Raw genomic sequence first — 14,528 nt, 5'->3', positions numbered from 1 at the left:
CAGCCCTAAGCCCTTCATGCACCGATCCAGCTAGTAGAAACCCCATAATCTATCACTCCCGGTGCTTCGCGTTCCCTCCAGCTGTCCCCTCGGCGCTGAGGGGCACGGCTCCACCCGCTGTCCCCCACCGCCCCCTCAGGCCGCCATGACGGGGCCGCGCCCCGGCGGAACCGGCTCCCCCCTCCCTCCCGGAAGCGGGTTCCGCCCGGCGGCCGGGGGGCGTGGCCAGGGCTCCCGGTAGCCCCGCCCCTCGCGTCCCGCCCCGCCCGCTCGCCCCGCGGGCCCCGGAGCTCGCCCCGCGCCGCCGCCGCCGCTGCAGGTGAGGGGAGACCGGGACCGGGAGCGGGGCCGGGAGGGGGAGCGGGGCACGGCACCACCGCGACACCCGCCCCGGCCTCCCGCCCCTCCCAGACACCCTGGGGACGGGCGGGAGCACCCGGGGGGTGTCGCGACGCGGGCGGGGTGTCGCGATACCCGGGGGATTGTTGTGACTCGGGAACGTGTCGCGACATGGGGGGGGCGTCGCGAGCGCATCGAGGGAGAGGGAGAGGGAGAGGGCTGGGTTGGCTCCGGTGGGCCACCCCCACCCTCCCCCATGGCGGACAAAAGGCTCGGTGGGCCCCCCGCGTAGGAGCACCCTTGGGTGCTGCCGCGGCTGGGCGAGCCGCGAGGGGGGGGGGGCTCCGGTAGCAGCCCCCGGCCCCGGCTCCTTCCCTCCTCGTAGGGCGAACGGGCCAGGCACCGCCTGAGCCCCCCTGCCCCAGCTGGGTGCCCGCCGCCGAGCACCCCTGGGTGCTCCTGGTAGGAGGGCAGTGGGCTGGAAGCGACCCCCGAGTGCTCAGCCTCTGCGTGCTGCAGCGCCCAGCCTCGCGGTCCCCCGGCTGGGAGCGGTACGGTTGGCTGCTGGTGAGGTGGGTGGGTAGGTTATGGAAAGGTCTGCAGAAAAAAAAAAAAAAAAGAAAAAAAGAAGAAAACAAGCTCAGCAGCGGCTCTTCATCATTTTCGGTCAACTTTCAGGCTTTTTGGGGAAAGAGGGGAGCTGCGTGGACTTGGAGAAGGTACTGACGTTCCCGTAGTTATTAGCACAAATAATAGCGATTCTTCATTAAAAATCACGTTTCTTCTTTTCAGCCTAATTGACCTAATAGCACGCACCCCAACACCTAAACCCTGGGAAGTTGCATGCGTTCCTAATAGGTGGCAGAGGAATTACACGACACTTAATGGCAGAAGTTACAGGGGTTGCTAGTGTTGGTGATGTTTGCCTTTTATCCCCCTCCATGAAAATGAAAGAGGTGTGCTGTTGCACAAAACAGTCAAAAAAAGCCCTCAGTACTCTGCATGAGAAGTCAACGGTGGGGCTAAATATGCTGTGACATTAAATAGTGACCGTGCGCCTTTACTAATACAAATTCCTTCATCTCAGTCTTCGCTTTGCCATGTTCCTCTAAATTTGAGGAGGGGAAGATACAACTCTTTTAGGATGAAATCAGTATTCTAAGAGTTGCTTGTGCTTTGGCACTGTTCAAATAAGGTCTTTCTTGTTTTCCTAAACCTTAAGGAGAGTGTCTCTAGCCACAGAGGAGAAAGCTAGAATGTGGGCTTGCCATGCATTTGTTGTAATCTGTTACCTGTGGGCATGTTCTCTTTATATACATAATCCATAGAAATTGGTTGTCTGGGGGAGAAGGTGGAGTCAGGATGGTGAGAGATGTGGCTCTGCAGATAAGGCAGTGCTGGCTAAAAGCAACTAAAGGGGAATATGAGACTGTTAAATAAGCGTTGTTATAGGCCTTGCAGTGACCTGAGTCTCCCCTGTATTCAGACACCCATCCATAAGAACAGTTCTGCTCTTAACTGGCGCTAAGCCATCCTCTGACACCCCTGCAGTGACTTTTTTTAAGGGGCTGCCCTGAAGCAGGAGTGTTCTGTCTGAGATGAGCCTTTGCCCCTGTTAAATTTCAAGTGCGTCTGACTTGGAAGGTAGAACTGCTGAAGCAAAGGATGTTGCCGCCTTAGAAACTGATGTAGCCCGCTCCTTGGTATCAAAGAGTAATGTAGGTATGGTGTCTGGTTACGTCAGAAGTTGTCCAGGCAAACATTTCGGCTGATTGCCAACAGCATTGTTTTCCCCGCGGCTTCACAATTGAAGAAGAAATAATTGTACGAGAAAAGTCATGTAACTCGGTGATCGGATTTGTTTGTTTTGCCAACCAAGCCAGTGCTATAGGATGTAGTGGACCTGTTGTGTTCTGGGCAGGGAGCTTCCCACCCCCTGGAGAGCGCTTACAGCCAACTTCCAGCAAACTTCTGATGGCTCCAAGCTATTGAAATTACTTTGCATCTAAATTGAGATCTATTTTAAGTGAACAAGGTAGTTCGGTATGCTAGTGACAGCTTTCTAGTGAATATATTACGGCCTACCCACATCACACGCACAATTATGGGACGACTGTTTTAAGTCTCCTTCCTACCTTATGAAGAATGGATGTAAGGAACCAAGAAAATAGAGAGTCGGTCTAATTACCGCAACTCCACTGAACGTTCTGCAAAATGTTGTATGAATTATTAAGGAGGGAAGAATGGCTATATGTTATTAGTCTGCCTGATGTGGTGTTTAAGAAAATCAGCTCTTGGGGTGGTAAGTCTAAAATGTTACTGCTAGGTTTTACTGTCTGCAGAATCTGAAACTTCCAGTTTTGGTTTGCAGACAGCCCAGGGAGTTGTTAAATCTTGGTTTGCTTCTTATGTTTTCTCAACTTTTGGGAGTGGGAGTGAGCACCTACCAACCAAGGCTTTGTTGGTGGTCACACCTATTTGTCAGATCTCTTTGGTAGCCACGAACCCAACAATCAGAGCATTTGGCTTATATGGCTGAGTCTTAGAAGCCCTGCACAAGAGCAAAAAAATCTGAAGAGAAAGCAGAGCTGGATTTAGGAGTGGAAGCAAGTAGGGAAGAAGTGTGGTTTCAGCTAAGTAATACTGCACTACAACTTCCTGATGAGAGAGGATTGATTGCCCTTGCATACAGCCTGGCTTAGTCTTTGTTACTAATGTTTTGTTTTGGATTAGTTTTATGTCCGTCAAGATTTCTAGCACCTCTCGGGCAACAGATTGGTATGCTGTGCACAGAGGAGAAAAATGAAGAAACAGGTGTGTAGGAGATGTTAGGCAATGTAAAGAGGAAGTGTAATGAGCGACAGTTACTATAGAGAATTCAAAATAAGCTGTGCTGTAATCAGTTTATGATGGTAATGTGGAGAGGAGCCAGGAATGCAAAGAAGGTAGCACAAACAAGATATGGAGTTGGTTGCGTAGTAACTCTGCAGTCGGTACTTAGTAGAATTGATGATGCTTATTTTGTGATATTGGCTCCTTAGTTCAGTGATTACAGTATAAATTGAATTCCTACCGGTACAGTTCATTTAGCACATTGTGTTTTTTCTCCTTACCAGTAAGCTTACTACTACATCATCTGATGCAACAGTGTGGGAATGCCTGGTGCAGTGGCCCACAAGGTTTCGATAAAAAATTGCGAGTAAATGCACCGTATGACCAAACTGGCATTTCTGCAAATTACGGAAAATGTGATTTTGCAAAGGAGCTCGGTACCTGTGCTTGGTAGGTAGGTAGAAAGGATCTGCCACGCATTCAGGCCTCGGTACCTGTTTCACTTTACTCTCTGAAATGCTAGCTGTCCCCTTCTGTGCTGCTGTTAGACTTGATCTTTAACTCTGATCCTTGTCTCCAGTAGTCTGAGAATGCTTATGAGTAACGCCCACGTCAACACTAAACAGAGTGCAGTAAACATGGAAGTCTTCCAGGCACGGAGCTTCTATTGAGAGCAGTAAGAGCCAGCTACACATTGTATCACCTGCTCTTTGCCAGTGCTCCTGTTGAACGGAGCCCATTGGGCAGCACATAGTAAGGCTAACCTGTCGTTTCAGGGTTGTGCAGTCCTCTCGGCATAGCTCTGCTCTTCCCTGGGAAGGGTGGTTAGTGTGGAAGTAGTTCATTCCAGCTAAACTTTCCCCGGTGGAATTTATTTCAGGCTTTAAAATGAAATAAGCTATACAGACCAAAAAACAGTGTTATTGTGACTGACTTCTGCAGGCATGCAGTGCCGGTCCCAAAAAACACCCTTGACCAAAAAACACCACCTTGACGTGGTGCTGTGGAAGCTGTTTGACTAGATGGACCCAAAGGCTCTACTCAAAGCAAGGGTGGGAGAAGCTCATCCTTAATCACTTGTCACTGTTACTATGGATGTCAAAGTAAGCAAAATTGGATACTGAATGAAAGCAATTACTGTGTGCCAGAGCTGTTTTGGTACCACACCACTAAATTAGAAAGTTTTTATGTACTTAACCACCTAAATTAATTCCACTTTTGTAGTGTAACATGCAAGTAAAACTTCATTCCAACCCTCAGGACTCTTGGTTTTTAAGAAATAACTTTAAATTGTACACTCTAACAAGCAGTTTCTGTGAGGTCAAAATTTGTATTTAACAATATCTCGATGAAGACTTTAATGCAGTGCTCCAGTGACTGGACCAGTGTGATTATTACTGTTAGCTCAGTAGTCATTATTGCAATTTAACTTCAAAAACGTAAATGTATAAAAGGTCTGAGATTTATCACTGTTTTTAAATGTATAATACAAGGGTGGTTTGGGGCTTTTTTTTTTTTTTCTCCACTGATGTAATTTACATTGGGAAATCACTGATGCAGCACTGGTCCATATCAGTATTAATTGTTGAAGCCTCTTTTCTTCATCTTTTGGTTGTGTATTTATTTATTTTTTCCCTGCTGCTAATCAAACACGATGGCTCTGAGATTCTAGTTCATTCATATGCACTGGAAGTAAGGTACATAATAAAATAGGAAAACTTAACCTAGGAAGAAAACACTCCAGTCTGGACTCCTCCTCTATACAGACCTGCATGGTCGTTCAGAATTTAGAGAGCAAATGCATTAGGCTAAATATCAGAAATGACTTTTCATTAAGCAAGTTCACCCTCTAAAATTATTAAACAGCATTGCAGTGAAAAAAAAAGATGGAATACATGTAACTTTCATCATGAAATTCAGTGTGGGCTGGAACATCTTGGAGTACCAGAATAGGAAGATATGCACTGTAACTTGTTGAGATGCATAAAATGGTATTACTTGATTGTTTTGTCCCTGTTAATTGAAGACTACAAAAAGAACAATAATGGCTTTAAGAAAGCTACTGGTCTGAATTACTACTTTGGTTTGCATCAGTACTAATTTAGTTTTAACTGTAGTTCAACACAAGGAACCATTTTCAGAACAATTCATTCAAAAATACGGTTGCATTTGTTTCAGAAGTATTAAAAATCCAAATGATTTGTGTAGCTGCAGTGTTCTTTCTGGGAAGAACTTGGGTCTTTCAGTTGTGGTTGTGTAGCAGAGCTTGAGCTATCACGGCTCTTTGGACTTAGAGGAGTTAAATTCTAAATCTTCATCCAAGTCACACCTCAGTCCTCTTGTTTAAGTCTTGTCTTGATAATAACTTGGCTCTTATGTTGTGATCTGTGCTTTTTACCCTTCTTTTACTGCTGTGAGGAGGGAAGAAACTCGCTTTTGACCCATACATATGGTACATCTTTAATGTTTCTGTGCTTTGTTTAAAAAAAAATAAATAATAATCCCATAGCAGACATTGCTGGTGGGTATTTCCTGTGTTCACAATAGGAGGGTTATGAGATTGATGTTCTTCAAGAGCTGATCCAGAAAGTGTTATAGGAAAGCCTGTATGTGTATTCCCATGTGACTGGCTCCTTGTCAACCAGTAACTCTAAATGAGTGCGTATAGTTATTAGCTTTACTGGTAGGGTTTACAGTTACAATTACACTTAAATAATGATTTTGTAGGGCAGCTGCTTACCAAAATGCTAGTATTTCTCAGCCACTTTTTGTCCAACTACTGAAGAGTGGGATATGCAATGTTTCTTGAAATCATTCAAAAAGTTTAGAGGGTCCTGCTTTTTTTATTATTATTATTATTTTATTTTTTATTTTATTTTAAAGAAACTTCTTTACTGTCCTGTCTCTGTCTCTTTAAAGGCTTTTCTTTTGGATCCTGTTGCCAAACTTGATCTTCTTAGGTAATCGTTGGTTTGGCACATGTTGAACTTTTGTAGTAGAAAAGCATCTGTTTTTGTTAAGATTGCATGAAGGCTTAACCCTGTTGTCTTTTCTGTCTTGCAAGGGCTGTTCTTAATAGCTCTCAAAGTCAAATGGGACAGAAGAATGAAATAACCCAAGAAGAGCATTATTCTCTGCAAGGCAAACTAGTTAGGACTGAGACCATGTGTGTAATGTGCGTAGTTTAAGTGAGTTTCTTCAGGCTGGAGTATTTTGAAAAGAACTGCAAAACCAAATTAGTATTAGCGATCTTACGTGTAGTTTGGCAAATTTGAAGAAAACCACCAACTGCTTGGTGAACAAAGTTTAATATTGTAATCTTTCAAAGACTTTTTTTTTTTAAAAAAACACATTTGGGGGAAAAAATAATTATTGGAGGAGAAACTGAAGCAGGAAACAGTTTTGCAGCCAAATACTAGGATTTTTAAAGAAATATGAACAGTGAAATACAATATAATACAGTGCTGAAATATTCATAACTGTCCCAGTCAGGCTAGCATAGTTATTCTCTGATTTGTCAGTAATTTGAAGGAGAGATTTTCAGAAACTTGATTTCTCTTTCTCATCAGACTGAGGTCTTTCCTGCTGGCCATTATCTGTGAACAACGAACTGGGTTTTAATGAAGCTAACTCTTCGAGAATTTGTGCGGGACTCAGCCTTTATGTATATTAAGGAGAAAGAAATAAATCCCTAAGGGAAAAAGGATGTAGAATTACGTTCTGACTCTGCAGAACTGACACTGTTAGAAGTTATTGCAGCTGAATCGAGAGCATGCAAGTGATCAGCTGGAAAGAAAATGTTTTCATAAGTCAGCAGTAGGGAAGGTTTTTCAGGCCAGAGGAAATCCTATATTACACGGTGCAATGTTGAAAAGGTGTTAGGTCACATGCTTCTCATTGGATTTTAAATGTTCATGGGTGCTGAAAGGAATACAGCTCATACTTAGTGTTTAGTGTTGCAACGTGTAGGTTTAACTCAGTTAAATGTTGACAGAGATACCAGATTTTGCCCTAGACAGTTCTTCCCTGGAGGGACTGACCTTTACAATAAACTGGCTGTGGTTAGTGAGCGCTGCTAGAATGCCATTGTCGTTGTTGTGTCGTGTGGCTGACCACAGGAAGAGAGACGCTTGAGACCCATCTAGTGATGTGTACCATCCTTACCGCTGCTTGTTCTAAGATTTCTTGAATTTGGTGTGTGATTGCAAAACTAGTTATGTTTTTGATATCTGCTTTACCTGGTTACCCAGGAACTCTGGAATGCACATCATGTTTGCTTCTGCATTCAGAGATCAATCTGTGATTTTCATGTGCATTTCTGTAATAGAAAGAACGCTTTTTTAGAGATTGTTATGTTAAAACTTAGAAAATTTTATTCTTTTAAGTCATTTAACAGTTCTGCAGTGTTTTGAATTATGTGCACGGTAAGAGCTGTAGGAATTCAAGTGAGAACAAAAAACAATTTTTGAAGTTACTTTACATTTTCAGAACATTTAACTTGGAAATGTCTTCTGCCCTACAGCAGAAAAAAAATATCAGTATTTTAAGCAGGACAAAATCAAAACCGCTTTGCGTGGGGACTTAATGTGGAAAGTGATGAATTAACCTGAACGTTAAAAACTTCATGCTAAGTTAATGAACCAAATGCCATCCATTTCTAGCAACTGTCTGTTTTATGTCCATAGTACGTGAAATAGCCATTAAACTCTACCATTATCACATGACTGGCAAGTATACATCAAACTAAAAGGCAATTAATTGCTGATTGGGTCTTTTAGGTCTACCACACTGACTGCCAAATTCTCAAATGATAAATATAATAGTTTAAGAATAAACTGTGTCCAAGATTGGGAGGGATCAGACTTAATTGTATTTCAGCTTCATGAGTGTCGTATTAATATGCAATGTCAGGTCTACAACCACTTGTGCATTTGAATCACCTTCTCAAAAGGTTAATTACAAGTCCTCGTGTATTTGCAAACCAGTCTCATTCACGGAGTCATGCATATGAAATCCTTTTGCCATGAATAAAACAGAAAAATTATTAGGATTTTAGGCAGAGCAATTTACACTGTACAGAATGTAAACAGGAGGGGGGGACTTACTGGAACATATATGGCTGCAAAAGTTATGCTCTTACAGTACTACTACAAAAGAGTACTTACACATTTGCAATGGGGTGGTACAACAGATGGTAAAGTCATACAATGATTAAGTAACTTACTTTGCCAAGTCAGATTTCACTAATGAAATTTGTTTGCTACAGCTGGATGATTCCTCAGCGGAATAAAAGGATTTTTTTTTTTTTTTTGAAATGCAAAATCCAACACACTCCTATTTTGTTAGGTTCCAGTTGGCTGGTGCATTGATGCAGTCTGCCTGTGGAGAGGGAGAACGCTTGCCTGTATTTGTGAAGAGGAGACGGAGAATTTAGTGGTACCTGCTTCGTGATGTCTCTTGCTAATAATCTGTGTTTGGTCCTGTGTGCTTGCACCACTTGTGCTGCGGCCTTTGATGTAAATGTGCTTGTACCTGCTGAATCACTTATTCCTGCATCTGTCATTGCCAAAAGCCAATTAAGAAAAAGAGTGGGGATTACTTGTTAGGATAAGTTGGTATTCTGACTCTGCTTTTGTTGAAACTCTGTCCAGCTGGGCACTGGTCACACAGAAGAAGGCGGTATCTGCCTCAAATGCTTTATTTGAAAGCTTAAACTTTTTCTATGTCAAGAATTTCATAGGAGTGTTATTCAAACAAGGCTTCTGTGTTCATTCTTTCTGTACTAATACCTTAAAGGATTTAAGGGTGTCCATGTGATTCTTTTACCATAATAATATATGAATGGCTAATGAGGCAAAGTAAGTTGTTTGGAGCAGGAGAAATTCCCTGAGCTATTAACATCAGGACTAGTCTCACTGCGCAGCGAGGTGCATGCAACATGCAAACACTGATGGCATCCCTTCTGTAGATCAGCCTGAGAGTGTTGATGCAGCCTGCCATGAGCCTAGAAGGAACTTGTTTTTGCTTTGCAGATACCATTGTTTTCTAGATTTCTGTGTAGCAAGTTAACTTTTCTGCCTATAGACCAGCGAAACTATTTGGCTGGAGTTTCAGTCTGAGTAAGCGGGGATCTTAAGTAATCCTTTCTGGCCTTAAAAATGACTCGATTGATATTTGCTTTTTCTCAGAAATGCACATCTGACATTCTGAATTTCTATCTGAGGAAAGAGTATGGTGTTGTTAACAGTAAAAGTGATTCTTGTGTTAGAGAAAATCTTGATTTATGGACATGTTCTGGCAAATACATGTGTTTCAAGTACACCTTTCGGAAGCCTTCTTCATTCTTTGTTTAAATACCTTACTTTGTCAAGCCAACTCAGAATGCTTGCATTTTAATCTTCCTTAAATATGTTTAATGGATGTTGAAATGGAAGTGTAAAGGGGCAAAAAGGGCACATTGATGTAGTTGAGTTTTCTTTTGAAATATGGTTGACCAAGGGGGGAAAAAAAGCTGGTTTTATGACACTGAATATGCTGTGAGCAACTTTCTGAAAGCAGAGCTCTTGAACTGTTTTTAAAAGTGAAATGCTGAGGCTCTTGCTGCAAGTTCTGGCATACTGCCTTCTAGGGAACTCCATTTTTGCTGCTTTCCAGAACAGCTGAAAAGCGGTAGCTCGGTGCAAGTGTGAATGATGCCTGACTTATTCTAGTCAAAAAATTGTAGCTTCCTGAGATGCTTTCTTGCCCTTGAAATGCAGGGTGAAAATGTCTCTGGCTAGTATGTCTTAGGTGACACTAGTTTAACCATGTCCTTGAAGTGTTTCCCTTGGTCCTTAGTTGAATAGCACTAACTTATTATTAACCACCAAGTTGTTGGTTCTGTGCTAGGAAAATTCATCCTTGTGGTCTATGCCTTGTTGCTGACATTTATCTGAAAGGGAAAAAGGTGATTTTTTTTCTCCATCAAATGATGAATAAAATTAAATATTAGCAGATATTCTACATGACATCTCCCATGACAGTAAATTGACTTTTGTCATGATACTTGATTATGGGTATTTGGTATGCAAGCTTTGTCTGCATATGTCATCGTCTTCAGTTTTAGTCTTTCCTTCTTCCTTAGTGTTGCTTATACTAGAAAATCTGGTGGAATACCTGTTTTTCTTTTTTGCCTCTGAATCTTTCCTAGATGAACCTCTCTGCAAGCCTCTAGCATCGATGAATTTCACAGGCTAGTGAGATGGCTGTTCAGTCTTCTGTCATGACTGCTGTTACTGTTAATTCTCTCCTCATGCTATATAAAGCTATATCAATACGGAATGAGAACCTTCTGTTAATATTCTGGGTTAAGTGCCTAAATGTGTAGGTTTGAATTCTAAGAGAAGACAGGGCATTTACACTTTGTGTTAAAGCAGCACTTCAGTGCTGTCAGTGTCAGAAAGCTCGGGTTCTCTCAGTGATTACGATAGACTGAGATGGGGTACCAGCCAGGTAACAAACTAGACTGTGGTGTAAATGTGTATTTTAACAAAATTACTTCACAATGTAACTTCGGTCATTTGAACTATAAAAACAAGCTTGCTCTTGGTTTTAACCCAGCTTCTGGGCTTGAGCCTGTTTCTTTTCACACTGATCTCTGGATCAGTCCAGGTGAGCTATGGCAGGTACCTAGAAGGCTTCCAGATGTTCCATGGCAACCATCACATAATTTGCAAAAGGTGAGGAATCTTCAGCAGGTACTAAATTATGGCTGAGCGACCTTGTAACGCTTGCATTGTGTATAGGCTGCAGCTGCTGTAGTCCAATGTTCAGTCAGGGAACAGTTTGGCAATATTGGTCAGACTGGCAGGCTCTGTTTATATCAGTATCACAGGCACGCAGGTGGGTTTGTGTTGCGTGTTTTGTCAGCTCTTTATGTGGACAGCGATGTATCTTGCTCACTTTCTTTTTGGTACACTGCAAGGTTTAAAATCTGAAGGCCTTGATCTTGTTCCAGAATATTTCTGGTGTTCAGTTCTTCAAGGCTTTTTTGTGCTGTTCCATATGGGTTTCAAGAAACTTCTTTGTGGAGGCGCCTACTCAGAAGTCTACTTGCAGGATGCCAAAGAGGCTTTTTGATAACCAAATGCTGAAACGGTGACTTAAAACCTGTAGAATACAGATCCAGTCTCACTTCAAAAGCTGCGGCTTACTTCCCGGCTGTGCTCAGAAGCTGGCACTGAGGCCCGGTGGAGCCTCAGAAAGACTGCAGGACAGCTGGGAGCTTGGGTCCCGTTTAGTGGCTTCTTGGCCACTCTCAGTTCTTGCAGTGATGTCTTAAGAGCACAGTGCTGCTGGCATGAAGGGACCTGCTGTTCTTTATAGTGGTGCAGTGTAATTTTTAGGAAGGATGGGGCCTCAGTTACTGGAGGAGTTCACTGGTCGACTCTTCTCGTTTCCGTGCCTGGATGCTGTGACAGTTCAAAGTACCCATCTCCAGAAGCTGGGAAGTACAGGTCTCTTGCCTGAGGAGATTTGTTGCTGCTGAGAGATTGAACTTAAGTCACTTTTTGTTCTTTACTCTCTTTAGTAGCTGTGTATCCACCTTAGTAAATTTGTTTTGTGGGTGTGGGAGAGACAAATGCCTTTTATAGTATGCATTAGAAAGCTTTGGAAAGAGGAGTTCCTACCAAACTTTGAATGTGGTTTGACTGCCTGTTAAAGTCATGGGAAACTGAATCCTAATTCCCAGTTACGCAGGTTTATGTCAAAGGGTTATATGCAGGAGAAAGGAAAGGACTTAGAGGAAAGTGTTTCTGAAGGCCTGTTTCTTTGTATAATGATACTAGTTATTTCCAAGATAGGTTTGATGTAAAATTGGGGTTCAATTTCATCTTTCTTTAGGTTACTACTTAGAGTTTATAGTGATTATTTAATATTTAAAATATTTGTTCTACCTTAACACAACACTGATGTTACTTCATGCTGAGCTTGACAGATGTTGCATGTTTAAACTGCAGTAAAAACACGAGTCAAGCTTGAGACATGGAATGTCACTTATTAAAGTAATGCTGATCTAACCTCAAAAGCTTCCTTACTCTACAGTTCTTAAAGCAGCTGGCATCGTGTATCCTGTCCTATGTCCTCATGTATCCTGTCTGTTCCTGGGTCATGGGGTGTTTCTGCTGATCTGGTTTGAATAGTGTAATTGCAACCAGCTGTTGGGAGGGATGACTAGTTAGGCTCAGCCTGCCTGGAGTTGCCTTCTTACATTTCCAGGAACATTTTTGTTGCAGGAATATCTGAGTCATCCATGAGTTGTCTTCCAGATACTCTGAATCTAGTACGCTGTTCTGCACTGATAATTTTCAAACCATACATTCTCGAACATGATTTTGCGATTGTTAACTGAACTGAAGCTACTAAAAATGAAGTAGCTGGGTGAAACGGTGATCTTTTAGTAACCAATAAGGTAGAAATAAGGTTATATTGCTTGGTGATTTCTGGGGACAGGAAATGCATTGGCCCTGTTGTGTTTTTTTATTTATTCTTGCTTCCGTGCTTTTTCCTCAGAATGCTGAACTTTGGCAACCTGTAGACTACATGAGACAACAGAGTTACGAGTTGCTTTGCAGAAGTTGAGAAACTTCAGCGAATGTTCAAACTCACTTAACATGGGGTTACTGTCAAGCAATTACTATAAATTTTCACTTCAGAATGAAATAGAAAGTTTTAGCTTGTGTTTCTGGAGTTGATAGTTTATATTAATCATAAAGTACGTAATACTGCAGGTATTTGCTTAATGAATAAAATGAGTTATTTGTTCAGAAGGTCATGGGTTTCCATTATTAAATTTCCTTTAATTGTTCAGTAAGCAATCAGTAGAATATTTTGCCTTTCTGGATGTATTCTGGTCAAAGCACGCTATTTGTAGTTCTTAGTATTGTACCCATAACTCGCGTTTCAATGAAATCACTTCTGTTCCTCCAAATGTATCAAATTCTAGCTCACTGAATAAAAAAAGAGTAAAAACAGGTGCTGTGATGTATGAGCTACCAGTTGTAATTGATGTTCTCCATATGAAACAGTCCTCAGGGAAAAAAGTTGGTCATCATAAAAATGAGTGGGTAATGAGGTTAATATTATAGTCTTGCAAATCTTGATGCAATCTTCCATTAAGGAAGAGAATAGAAACAAAAGACTAGGAATTCAGTTTTGATGTCATAGTTTTAAGAAGGCTATACAAATACTAATAAAAGAAACTGTTTTATAATTGAAGAAAGGCACCACTATCTCTTATTAACTAGAATCTACTATACTAACTGTACCGATTATCTTTAAACACAAAGCTATGTTTAACTAGTCCCCTTCAAACAAATGCCTGCAGCAAATCAAAGTTCGCCTGTTAAGGACAACTGCATTTTCACAAAGCCTGCATTCAGCTTTATGTATAGCACTGCAGAAGATGCCAGCTGAATTCTTGCCTGTAATGATGCGACTTTGCAGTGTAATGCTTCTCCTTCCCTGCTCTGCTCTCATTGACATTGCATTTATGAGACTCGAGGGGATCAAAATGGACAGAGTAGCTTCTTGACCGCTTTTAGTCAAATTCTTTTTAAAATGAGTCTGTCTGATCATACGCTCTGTTCTTCCTTAATTTGTGGCCTGTTGGCTGGTTTTAGGTACATTTTGACAGGGCTGGGTGCATTGAATTTGATTGTTCCCGTAAGTTGCCTGAATATCTGATGCTGGCTAAATAGGAAAAAATCTGTGTCAGTGTTCTCTCTATAGGAAAGAAAGCAATGTGAGCTGGGCATGCATTGTCCTGCTTGGGTTGGTGTGCAGCTACTCTGTTGGCCATGTTTTTTCTCCCTTTTAACATGAGTACGAACATCAGGACTATGATACTGAGGAGGGATGTAGAGGACAATTGGCACAGAGCTGTAAGGAAGCCTGCTTCAATTAAATGTTTTGGAGCAGGTTATTCTGTAAGAAGTCATTTCCAAAGAGCATCTGAGAAATTGGGATAATCTAAGAGGAGTCTTCTGAATGAGCAAGATGAGTAAGGGGATAAAAAGCATATATTTTATTTTTCACCCATAAATTTATTTTTAGGTCTCAGCTTATTTGGCTGAAGAAGTAGATAGGAGGGCAAAATAAATATTTGTAGTAGGGAGATCAAAGATTCCTACTCTTTTTTTCTTTTTTTTTCCCGCCCTCCCCCCCCCCAATCACATACTTTAAAAGATACCTGGCCAGAAAACATTGTCCCTAGAGATGAAAACCTCTTTTTGTCCTGTTACCTGATCATCCTACCTGCTCTTGTGGCTCTGGATAACCAGTCTGCTTCAAGACTTTATGCAAGGGTTAATGTGATG

The 14,528-nt window shown here is 41.9% G+C and overlaps 1 protein-coding gene across 3 annotated transcripts in view; it reads left to right on the top strand.

Annotated features, from left to right (window-relative positions):
• Positions 1-252: 252 nt before the first annotated feature.
• Positions 253-14,528, top strand: part of RALA (RAS like proto-oncogene A) — a 28,241-nt gene continuing 13,965 nt past the window's right edge. The window contains exons 1-2 of one of the 3 annotated variants that reach the window (XM_084509785.1): positions 253-319; positions 8,518-8,607. The gene's annotated coding sequence lies outside the window, so the exon portion shown is untranslated. Of the gene's footprint in view, positions 320-965; positions 1,059-8,517; positions 8,608-14,528 lie in introns of those variants that run through there. The other 2 variants (XM_084509786.1, XM_084509787.1) reach the window with 2 other exon arrangements.

Source organism: Aythya ferina, assembly GCF_964211825.1.
Source record: "Aythya ferina genome assembly, chromosome: 2".
NCBI lineage: Eukaryota > Metazoa > Chordata > Aves > Anseriformes > Anatidae > Aythya > Aythya ferina.
The sequence above is the reverse complement of the archived record's forward strand: the minus strand, read 5'-3'. Positions and strand labels throughout refer to the sequence as shown.